Source organism: Nesoenas mayeri (assembly GCF_963082525.1).
Source record: "Nesoenas mayeri genome assembly, chromosome: 1".
In the NCBI taxonomy this organism is placed as follows: domain Eukaryota; kingdom Metazoa; phylum Chordata; class Aves; order Columbiformes; family Columbidae; genus Nesoenas; species Nesoenas mayeri.
In genome coordinates, this window is record NC_137541.1 from 24,925,936 (window position 1) to 24,939,110 (window position 13,175).

Here is a 13,175-nt window from a genome sequence, read left to right on the forward strand (position 1 = left end):
ACCAACCAAACAAAAACCAACAACAACAAACCAAACCAAAACAAAAAAAAAGCATGGGAAAACAGAGGGGGCAAAATGGTTTGTAAGTAGAAAAAGATCTAGGAGTCAGGAAAATCCTCTGTCAATGTGGGTAAGAAAATTAGGTTAATGTTTTTGAACATGGGTAATTATGATAAAGCACAAAAATATATACATTTTTGTTCTCATCACTGTGCCTGAGGACTCCGACTCAAGTTTGCAGGAGGAGATAGCTGGGCCAGGTCTTATACCAGAGCTCCACTTCTAGCCACAGAGCTTTCCACCCCTGTAGCAAATGTAACTGAACACAGTGTTCATCAGCTTGTCTGTCATTGCAATCAGTGGGAAGGCAAAAGTACTAGAAAGCAATCAGCTGTTAGTACATTGCCTTCTTTTTTCGATTATGCATTTTTGTTCAAATATTCTGTAAACAAAGGCTTGATTTCTATTCATCACTGGCCTGAACCAAGGATGACTCTACCAAAATCACTGGTGCAAGACTGGTTCAGCCGAGATGGGAGGTAAGCCTAGTATGTCAGGGTGTTCACATCTATTGCAGGCTATACATGGAGGGCAGAGTAAACAATGAGAGAACAAGAATTTACAAGCCAGCAATGGTTGTTTAAAAGCTTTGAAAATTAATTGGAGAAAAAAGCTGGGTGAACTTCTATAATTACAGAATTCCTCTAACCTACTTTCTGTAGCACACGCTTCATAGTGTTTAAATTTTCACTCTTACCCAGCATGAAAAGGAGAAAGGGAAAGTAATTCCACCAAATCACTTGAGGTGTAACCTACTTGAAAGCTAACAAAGCACTCTCCAAATGAAACACTTTCCAACACATTGCCTCTTCTTGCTTTTCTCTTCATGTGAGAATAATTACACATGTACTGACATGGATAAAATACTTTTTTCCTTATTTAACTTGATAATAATTTCTGGTTCTGCTAATGTATCTATAATTGTTATTTTTCACAGTTAAAATCTTAGGCTATAAGGTGACAAGTTGTGCAAAAGAAAGAGAAGGGAGAAGATGATAACAATAACAAAGGAAAGCCGAGTGGTAATTGTGAGGACCAGTAAGCATGGATTTTATGCAGAGGCTGTGCAAACCATTCTGGTTTTACTCCTGAATAAGCAAGAGGACCAGTGCAATCCTCAGCTGAACATTTTCTCTGTGGCAACACAGCAACTGTTTTCTTGTGCAGTACAATTCAAAGCATACGTGCATGAATATACTCACAGACGTGACTTCCAGTCTTCTTGCATGTCATATACGTATACTGTGTGTCTGCAACAAAAGTTGGCTGTGGTAGGGCCAGGAAGTCCATGTCAATTTCTGTTTCTCTCTTCCTCCTTACAATCCTGTTGGAGACATCTAAAAATTGAAAAAGTAACCAAGCTTGGTTTTATTTTTTTTTTTAAAGAAGAAAATGTTGAAAGACAAAAAGGTCAAATGTCTAAATCTTTTCCTTGTGGTAGCAATCTTGAAATGTAGGTGATATAAGCTAAAAATAACCAATACCAGTTTCAATAGCTTTAATGGTTTTAATGGCACTTCTACCAGGAGCTGGTGACCAATAATTCAGCATCTTCTAAGACCTTTTTTTCTGAGAAAGGTGCAAGCAGCCCACAGCATTAGAGCATGGTGATGTCCAGGCTGCTATAGGTTTACTAAGGCCCTAGAGATTCCCTACAACCCAACAGTCAACTTAGTTTGCTAAGCCAAGAGTTTTACCCAGTATAAGAGTTTGGTGGCCTGAAACAATGCAGAACTAAATGATGGACTTAAATCAGTAGCCTCAGGTAGTGTGATCAGCATTACCATACAGCCTTGAGGATTTACACCTGATAAGAGATGTGATAAGAACCAGGGATGTTACTCTGGTGTCACTCCTTTCCTGACTGTGCAAAAGTTCATAAATATACAATCTACATTTCTGTGTCAGCGCTTACTCGAGTTAGTGACTTTTTTTTTTTTTCTTTGCATTCACTGAAAAATTTGAAAGGCACCTAGCACTACTTAAATGCTTTCTTAATAGTACCTTATATTCAGTATCAGACGTTGCCGGAATTTCACAGCAAGACTATGCTACTGAGAGGAAGGCAGTTCACTAGACAGTCACTGCACTGAAACATGGTCAAATGATGCAAAGATTTGAGGGACGTTTCTAAAAAGACAAATTGTCACTGTCTGGAGTAATTAGCTACGAATTCACAGAATCACAGAATCACAGAATGTTAGGGATGGGAAGGGACCTCAAAGGATCATCTAGTCCAATCCTCCTGCTGGAGCAGGAACACCCAGATGAGGCTACACAGGAATGTGTCCAGGTGGGTTTTGAATGTTTCCAGAGTAGGAGACTCCACAACCCCCCTGGGCAGCCCGTTCCAGTGTTCTGTTACCCTCACTGAGAAGAAGTTACTTCTCAAACTTAAGTGGAACCTCCTGTGTTCTAGTTTGAACACTTTACCCCTTGTCCTACCATTGGTTGTCACCGAGAAGAGCCTGGCTCCATCCTTGTGACACTCACCCTTTATATATTTGTAAACATTAATAAGGTCACCCCTCAGTCTCCTCTTCCCCAAGCTAAAGAGTCCCAGCTCCCTCAGCCTTTCCTCATAAGGGAGATGCTTCACTCCCTTAATCATCTTTATTGCCCTACGCTGGACTCTCTCCAGCAGTTCCCTGTGCTTCTGGAACTGAGGGGCCCAGAACTGGACACAACATTCCAGGTGTGGTCTCACCAGGGCAGAGTAGAGGGGAAGGAGAACCTCTCTGGACCTACTAACCACCCCCCTTCTAATACACCCCAGGATGCCATTGGCCTTCCTGGCCACAAGGGCACAGTGCTGGCTCATGGTCATCCTGCTGTCCATCAGGACCCCCAGGTCCCTTTCCCCTACTCTGCACTCTAATAGGTCATTATACTGGAACCTGGGGTTGTTACTACCCAGATGCAAGACTCTACACTTTTCCTTGTTAAATTTCATTTGGTTGTTCCCCGCCCAACCCTCCAGCCTGTCCGGGTCTCGCCGGATGGCAGCACAGCCTTCTGGTGTGTCAGCCACTCCTCCCAGCTTGGTGTCATCAGCAAACTTGCTGATAGTACACTCTATTCCCTCGTCCAAATAATTGATGAATATGTTGAATAGTACTGGTCCCAGTACTGACCGTTGAGTCACTCTGCTAGATATAGGCCTTAATTCCATGGAATTAAGAGAGGTGAGGTTTTCAATGAAAAAAAAAAAATTCTCCCATAGTGATCAGTAAGGAGTTTCAAATAATTTATAAAAATGCCACAATTATAACTTGTTGTGCTATAAAAGTTATTATATGAAATGCTGGTTTTGATCAGCTGCCAAAAAAAATATGTTTATCATGTGGTATTGCAAGATTTGCATGTTGGAGGAAAAGAATCAGTCAAGCACACTACAAAAGCCAGAAGTCAACTCTTTATATAAGAAGACACGCTAAAACAAAACCAGCCCAAACCAGGAAAACCTGTTGATCACCCTTTAAAAACAAAATAAGAAAGATGTCTGGGCAGATAATGGGTGTGTCGTTTATCATTACAGCCTGCCTGGGCTTAGAGATATAAAGCAATTGTCTTGCAGAAAAGGATCTGATAACTAATTATTTACCTTTTAGTACAAACATTAACTTCTTCAAAAGTGATCATCCTCATAATCAAGTGATAAAGAACTAAAAAAGCTCACAAGGCTTTAGTTTTTATTTATACACATGTACTTCTTTAGGAAAGAAATCGATTTGATCATCTGACTATCTGAAACAACTGAATTTTTCCAGTGATAGTCTGTGATAGTTACAAAGAGTGAACTGTAATCCTATTTAGAATTAGTTATAAAAATATCTCACATAAAGCTAAGTAGGTAATCCTCAGTTAATAATTTGATTATTTTAGCTTTGTCTCATAATCAAATCACCTGATTTTGAAAACAGCACAGTTTTGCAATTCGAATTTATTCACCAGATATTTCTTGTAAATTATTTTTATATGTAGACTCTGCTGGCAGGAATATGCAAAATCCAGACTGTGCTAGAACATGCTGATCACATGATATTCCTTTCTTCCCAAGCTGGATGAGTAAAACTTGGAAATAGCTTTCTTCACAAGGAGAAAAACATTTATTTGCTAATGCTTCATTAGAAATGTATTGTTTAACGGATCATTCCTGTTTGAAACCGTATCCATGGGAAATAAACACAAGAACAATTAGGCAAAACAGTTTCAACTCACCAAGTTTCATGAATATGCATGATAGTTTATGTTCATCTTTATTCAGTTCTTGTACCTGACTTTAGTCAAAACCAGGGAAAGACAAGAGCTGTCATTACATTACATTCACTTGGAATTTAGTCAGTCTGATTAATTGCTGCTATGTTTCTTGGGTGTGCTTAGTATGAAACATTGAACCGAGAAAATCTGTGTATCCAGTTTGGCTCAGTAAAATCACTGTTATGCTGGCTTCTCAAAGGACCCCTAAAGACTGACATTTGCAAACCCGTGCTCTCCACAGCATCACAGTAATCCACCACTGACCTATTTTTGTATTGTGCTTCTGATAGCTAGACTGTCTTTCATCATACAGAATAGGCATGTTCACTTAAAACAAAAGAAGTTAAATGACAGTTTTCAGCCTGTCCATAGCTACCTTCTAGTATAATATTACCACAGATGATGCTGTAAGTCCTTCATGCCAAAAAGATTGTATTCCCTTGGTACAGTCATGACTTCTTAACTGGTTTTGAAGTAGAATGTAACGATGTGAAAGATTAAGTAAGAACATAAAAAGAACTTAAAAATCTCTCATTAGATTTTTGATTTTACTTCTTTTTAAAGTCCAATAGAAGTGGATAAGAGAAGTCAACATGTATTTTCTTAAAGGAAAAATCACCATCTTTGACATACCAGCCGAAATACATGAAACCCTGTTATTTTTATAATTTTTTTCACATTGCTCTCTATTGAATCCCTGAGCAATTCAACTTGGGTAGTGCTATAGCACCTGCAAAGAATTTTCTGTCTAATATATTAAGTAATTATAATTCAGTATGCACTGTGATACAAAATGGTGGCAAAGGTCACAATTAGAATTCATTTTCTGTTAGCAAATAATTTTTAAACTGTGGTAAACTGAAACAGAGAAATAGAAAAAGATCTCCAGATTTGGAAAATGAATCTATAATGATACAGAAACATACAGCCACATCTACGTACCTGCCCATGACCTAATGTAAACACACAGGGATATCTCCTGCCAGTTCAAGAACACTATGCCATTACCTACTGTGTTGATTCAGGATAGCTTCCATCCAGCGTTAGCCCTACTGTTTTCTAAGACAGACTTAGGTGTCCTCTTTCAGTGCCTCCATTGTTATAACTGACGAGGAAGAAGACTGCAGTATTCTTTCTCAAACATTACCTTGATCAGTTAAGAAAAATGATAGATTTGTCCCTTCCTGCACCGCTGCATTCATTTTTATAGAGGCCTTTGGACAGAAAGTAGCTTACGCTCCTTTGTAAATGCTCAAGATTCGCAATCTCCAGGACTCTGATCTTTTCTAAAACTTCAGTGACTTCAGAAACCCTGAAACAGCTTCATCATGAGACACTGCTCTGTCAACCTTTATGTCTTGCAGAGCAATTCTCTGTTGCTGACTCAATCAAAATACCCAAACCATCCCCATAGCTATTATATCTATGGTGAAATGACTGGCTTGGTAGACAAGTGGAGAGCAGTGGACACTGTCTGCCTTGACATCCATATGCTTTCAAGACTGTCTTCCATGAGATCCTCATAGAAAGCTGATGAAATATAGACTGGATGAGCTGACAGTGGTGTGACTGAAAACTGCCTGTATGGCTGAGCTCAGAGGATGGTGATCAGTGGTATGAAGTTAAACAGGAGTATGATAACTAGTGATATCCTAGGGATGGATATTGGGTACAATACTCCTCAACATCTTCATCAATGATCTGGATGATGGAACAGAGTGTGCCCTCAACAGTTTCGGTGATGATACAGGAGGGGAAGAAGTGACTGGTACACCAGAGGGTCATGATTCCATTCAGAGTGACCTCAACAGGCTGGAGAAATGGGCTGACAGGGACCCCATGAAGTTCAACAAGGGAAAATGAAGAGTCCTGCACCTGGGAAGGAACAACTGCAGGCACCAGTACATCCTGCTGGCTGCCTGGATGGAAATCAATTTTGCAGAAAAGGACCTGGATGTCCAGTGCTCTATGACTGAGCACTGGAACAAGTTTCCCAGAGAGGCTGTGGAGTCTTCTTCGCTGGAAATATTCAGAGACCATCTGGTTGTGGTCCTGGGCAACCTGCTCTAGTTGACCCTGCTTAAACAGGCAGGTTGCATCAGGTGACCTCCAGATGCTCCTTCCAACCTCAACTATTCTTTCGCTCTATGAAAATATTGATGAGAAAGGCAAAAGGAGCTTGCCCATTGACTTAAACGGGACAAAGATTACACCCTAACTCCATTATGGGCCTTTGAAATATTAGAAATATTCACCTGTCCCAGGTGAAATAAATAAATGGCTGCTATAATCTTTAAAAGCAAATGTTTTTCTCACAGATATTCTAAAATCAGTGCAAGATTGCCCATTATTTGATAATTTCTTAAAAGAAAATCTCATTTGGGCTGTCTTTAGCAGAAACATGCAGAAAAATTTGATGTGTATGAAAAAGCGTACTGTGGTGGTTGATAGCAAAGGTGATAATACACATGTTCCTGGTTGATTATGAAAACTTTTGGAAAAGCACATAACACAGCTACCCTTCTTAACCCTTCCTTAAAGCAATAAATGAAACGTTTTCATCAAGAGATTTTGTGGTAAATCTTGAGATAAATAAGCAAGCAATCACTGTCTGTGTTTATTGTAATGAAAACGTATTTTATTTAATTATTCAGAAGAAACTACTGGGTTAAAGGATTAAAAAACTGTAAACATATACCTTAATTGCTAATCTACACATAATAATCTGCAAAATATGTCTAAATTCAGACTATAACACTGATGTGAATTTGGGACTTTCCAAATGTGTCACGTCCAGATTGAAACCTTGGTTTGAATATGCTTACGAACTACAACAAAATCCAGAATATCAGTGATACAGGTCAAAGAAAACTCTTTGGCCTGAGATGGATGAATCTAAAAGAAAAAGTAACTTTCTCCTATTATTCTGCAGCAAATGTGCATCTGAGGCTGCTGGATTTCTCCAACAGCTGCCCTTGAAAACTACTGTAGCTGAAAAAGCTGAAAAAGAGGAGGACCAACAGTGACAGAGGAATGCTGGGCAACAGGGAAGGGACATGAACTCATACAACACAAGGTGATGTCTACAGTTACATTCAAAATAATCTTCAAATAGTCTGAATTACCTGAATCTCATTTCTTTCTCTATTTCAGGTTCTGCAGCTCCAACTCTAATGATTCATACTCTGCTTTTCTAAACCCCTGATACTGCAGTGAGATATATTTCAGGTGGTTTTGCTATTAGCAAATTTTCTGTGCCCAAAACTAAGCTAACATTGCTAAGCTCCAGTCTCACATAGTCAGCCGCAGCAGGTGAAACAAGCCAAAGAAGAAATAAAATTTCTTGCTGGAGAGCAAGAGAGAGGCCATGAGTGTGGTGAAAGGTTTCACATTCACTGTGCAGGATCCTGGATTTCTCAGAGGACTTTGAAGCATATCCAGTAAGTGCTGAAGAGGAGGCAACTGAGGTGGGGAAATTCTGACAGGTGTGTTATTATTTTTTCTAGATCTATTTGTGTTTATAATAAACAGAATATAACTATGTTTTGGAAATCCTGTAAAGTCTTGTATCTGCTTACTTTCAGTTACCGTGGTGTGCTCAAGAATAAACCTTGAGTGGGAGTCTTGGATAAAGAAACATAAAATGTTTCTTCATACCATAAAAATGTTCTCTTCATACCAAGAAGGCTTAAGACTTTTGTTGAACACTGATATGTTACCTAATCAGAGGGATCATTCCCAGGTTTGTAATTCTGTGTGATAGCAGCATTCCACACAGAGCTGTGAAAATATATTGATAGACTTCTGATACTTGAAGGTTCCGAAGTATGCTAGGCAGAAAGGTGTAAATTCTGGTCTAATGACATTAACACCAAATCAATATCACTTATCCAGAATGGTTCTCAGTGAAGAATACGAACTGGAAAAATATGTTGTGCAAAATTATTGATGTTGATGTAAAAACTTCAGAATCAGGCCTCCATTTAGAGACTATAGGGAAGAAGGAGCTTCTGTTTTCCACCTCTCCGTAGAGGTAACTCTCTGTAGATTTGGCCATTAGTGTTAGTGGTAGCAATTTTTATACTTTGTGGAAAGTGCTTTTCATTACCTGTTATAAAAATCACATTACATAAAGAGATAACTATATCATGCTAACAATCAAGAGTCATTTGCTTCATGGCACTTCAGCATCACATTTAAATGGCACTGCATTGCTTATTGCATACTGATAATTAGTTAACTTTAACATAATTGGTAATTGGATTAGACAGTTGAGAAAAAGATGAAAAAGAGAAGGAAAATTATTCCAGTGTTCTTCAATGCCATACTTCTGGTATAACAAGGACTTAGATCTGAAAGGGACGGTCAAGGCAGATTCAGGCCCTTGCTCCAGACAATACTCAGGCTAAGTCAAGTAAGATGGTGGAAAGGCAGTGAACTCTTAGACAATGTTTGTATCTTGTATCTAAGGCACAGGGGTAAAAAGCATCATGTCCATCCCTGAAGGCTACACTCTCTCCAGAAGCACTAGATAACCCTGTATATCTAGATAAATCTGCTTTCTGGGAAGACGTATCAGAAGATAAAGGTAGAAAAATGGATTAATGACAGAGCATTGCATTCCTCTGGAACTCTTATGATCTAAGAAACATAACGAAGTCTTGGAAAAGTTATCCACAATGTCATATTGGAGACATCCAAACTGCAATTGGAAGGCAGAAAGGCTGAATGACCAACTGAATATCAAATGCCAATTGAATAAGTGCCAGAAATCACATGAGCTGGCTATAATACCATAGTAAAGGCCAAAGCACAGCACTGTGCTGTGCTGTACTCCACGTTCCTAGCACACTTACACTGATGGGTTTGGTTTGAGAAGCAAACCCTTCCAGCATATGGCAGATGTCAGACCAGCAGCTGTTTCCATTAAGGATCACAGAGAAGGCCATTGTCTTTCGGAGGTGGGTGATAGAAATACAATTTAGCTGTACAGATATGATCTGCATGGTGCAACTTGCCCTCAAGGCCTAATAATGGGACATGCTCCATTTTATCTACCAGTAAGATGCAGCCTTGGATACCAGAATAGAAGGTAAAATATCAACACTGAGATATAGAATGTACTACATTCTATATATAAAAAAATGTTATTTTTCAGCTTGAGAATTGTAACAATATTTGGTTTTGCCTTTGCAGGAGAATTACACCCATCACTGCACACAATTATTCATAAAAGCTGCTCTTCATTTGTGGCTTACAAAACATCACAGGTGTGTTTAGAATTCATTGTGCACAATCTTTAAAGGTCAGTGCACATATTTATGGTTATGCTGCACAAAGATTTGCTGCTGAATGTAATTTTAGGTCACAGTACTTATCCTCACTTCAGCTGAGGTCAGAAAAGAGAAAGAACGAACAAGGAGACATTAGTATTATAAGCAAAATAGATCATAAAGAGGACAAACAGAGAAGTTTAGTCCAAAAGCAGAAACTTTCAGAACATTCTAACAATAAGGAGCAAGGTTAACCTGGAAATCAGTTTGGAAACTTAAATATAGCTAAAGCAATAATGGCATTTTAAAGAATGTTTATAGATGGAATGCAAATATTTCCTTTGTTAGTAAGTCTTTTTCTATGGTAAACAGTGGGGTTTTATTTTCTACCATATTGCATTATAGAGTGCTATTCAATATAGTGTTACAATGCCTGTTTAGACATTGCATCCAATAACAAGGCACTTAAGGAAGCCCTGTGACTGTGAAGTATCTTAGCTGTAATTGGATAAGTGTCTGTATTTTCCTTTATATCAACTAAAGAATCTAAATGTCCTTCTGGAATACATTTATTGTAATTGATAGTTAAGTTTATTGTCATTGTAACACTATCTAGTATTCTCAATCTCTAGCAGAATTTTCTCCATTGTGAACTACAAAGCAAAGTTGTATTTTTAATTTTTGGTGCTTGGGTTAAGGGTGACTGGATATAATAAAAAGGATGTGCCTCATAAATATAACACGAAAATTACAGGAACACAGTGACCTTGTCTACTAAAGAAAAAAGAGTTCATTTTTAAACCACGGACAAAAAGAAAAATAACTGAAAGACAAAATACAGAAGGGTGATTATTCATTTATATATTAGCTAAATTAAAACCACTACAGTAAATTATCTCTCTCTATCTTGAATATCTGTATCGATGAGAACTCCCATCTGTTTTCATGTTAAAGCTACAGAAAAAAAAAAGGGGGTGGGAAATAATCACTAAGGAAAACAAAGCTAAAAATCTGTTCAAGTTATATAACTTGAGTTGTATTTGTGTAAGAGAAAATATTTACCATTAGTCTGGGGATCAGATTCTTCAATGACCTTATTCACATTGGTATAAATGAGAAAGGAATTTGATCTTTAATAATTTTCAAAATCTGAATATCAACTCCAGGTCACTCTTTAGGAACAGGTATGTTAAAAAGAGATAATTTATCCAAGAATGGATAAAGCTATGTGTCTGTGTCACTTCCAGGTCAATGCTTTTTGCAGTAGCACAGCTCAGTGGGGAAAAAAAACCCCACATCCTTACCACAAGAGCTTTTTGGTTATCTGGGCAGAATTAATTGGTGATCTCAGCCTCTGGAAAAAACTAGCCACACAAACAAGTCTGAGCTTGACTCTGTCTTTGACGTTGCAATGTGTGCTCCATTAAAACCAGCATAGACAACTCCTGCTTCACTAGTGTAAAACTGAGTAAAATTCTTTCTGCTATAGAGATAAGCTGCCTATGGAAATGAGCCAAGGGAAGTGAGGTAAACATGTTTTTCAGTCATTGTTCTCTGTACGCAACTATACATCCCCTGTAAGGGTAGCGGGCTTTTGACTGGGGAAGACCCTGCTTGCAGCTGTCTGCCTGCCAGGAGTTTCCATGCCCAGAAATCAGCTGGTTCAGCTCCTTGTATTGGGTTTCACTTGTCAATGGGGTGAAGGCGCGTTTTAACTGATCCTCCAGAACCCGCCTTTGGAGAGTGAAACTGTCGGAAATCTCCCCTGTGCATCTGCAGCGAGGATGAGACCTGTGTCGACATTGAGCACACACCCATGGGTCAGTTTAAAGGCTCCCCTTATGGGCCTTGTCCTTGGGTGACTTCTCCAGTTATTGAAAAAGCTTCTGGTAAAGCAGAAACTTAAACCAAGAGCAGAATCTGCACTCAAGAGTTCTGCAGTTGACTACACTTCATGTACCCTATGTTTCATAAAAAATACATATAAACACAGACCTCGTCTTTTTAAAGACTTTTGTGATTCACTATGTTTTAGGTGTACTTTGTAAATGTCTCTCTCTTCACCTTAATGTTAATTTTGTAGCAAATTACCATTTCAGAGGGCATTAAAACAGGCAATATTTTCTTCCCCCACCCTTTCAAGTTTTCCTGTGCTTATTGTGAAATATGTTCAAGTTGAGAGATGAGACAGGTTCTGCTGCTTATATATGCTTATATAAATTACACTTTACTTCTTGGGCATTGTTATGTTCTTTGTTTTCAGTGATACCCCAGGGTTCTCTCAGTGACAAAAAAGTCTGTGGTCTGGCAGGCTTTTGTTTGAAATGGGTTAGCTTACTTCAAGAAGGAAAAGGTTGGGAAAGAAAGCATATGACAAGAAAAAGCTTGTTTCATATAACAAAGTGCAAATAACCAAATCCAAGGCTTTGCATGCATATGAAAATTGTCTTGGATTAAGATGGGATACACAGACATACATATATTTATGTATGTATATATGCTCAGTACTACTGATTTCAACATAATTCTAAACATAATTCTAAGCCCAGACCTTATTCAGAATGAGAGCACATTTTCCTGGCATTATCTACTTCCAAAACAACCTCATCCTAGAACAAGTGTCTTAATTTGAATTTTTTTTTTTTTAAGGTAAGCAATCCCAAATAAGGTCTACATAAGAAGACATTGTAGATACCCGTTTATGAAAAGAATTCTTTCTCAATTAGAAACAATGAAATATTTTGCACCATAGCTCAAGAAACGTCAGAGCGAGCAGGATATACAAAAGGTGAAGCAAATGCATTTTGAGGAAGATGTTACGGGAGAAGTTAATGGACCACAGAACAAGCAAATTCGTATTTATCTTTAATTGTAAGAGAAATCTAAAGATGTTAACCTTTAATGCTGAAAGGTATCCAGTCATTAAACCCAGTTATCGACAGTTACTGGTGCTGGGATTTAGTTGCCTAAATACAAACGTCTAATGCATATACTTGTAACTATATCTGTATCTGTCTACCTGTGTTATATTAATTGTGCACAGGACCTATGGAGACCTTCTCCTTTCTGGGGCAGCAGCTGGCAGCCAGTGCATCTCAAATGGCAATAGGTACCTCTGTTTAAATGACTGAATTCCATCTTTCATTTCATTGTGGCATTTTTATTTCCATTTATGTAAAAGAAACTATGTTGAAACAGTCTAAATAAGAAAGCAAAGTACGTAAAGCAATGTACTGATGTGGTCTCATTTTCTGTGGCAATAAAATACAAGTAACATTGACCCAGTTTCATGAGGTCTTAAATTTCAGCAGAATGGCTGATTCCATCAGTTTCTAGTGCTACCTAAATTTCTCTGACCAACTCTGCTCTTCAGGTTCTGGCCCCTTACAGCTTCTCACATCACACACATCTGTTGTCATTTGCTCTAGTATAAAGTTACAGTGGCTGTACACTGGAGAATACAGTCTGGCCTAGAGTCTGCAAATTACTTTGTGTATCTGCTTTTAGATCCAGTCTTTATTCTCTCTATGAATTCAAACGGCTAAACTGATTCACATTCAGATTTAAGTTATTTCTTGTGTC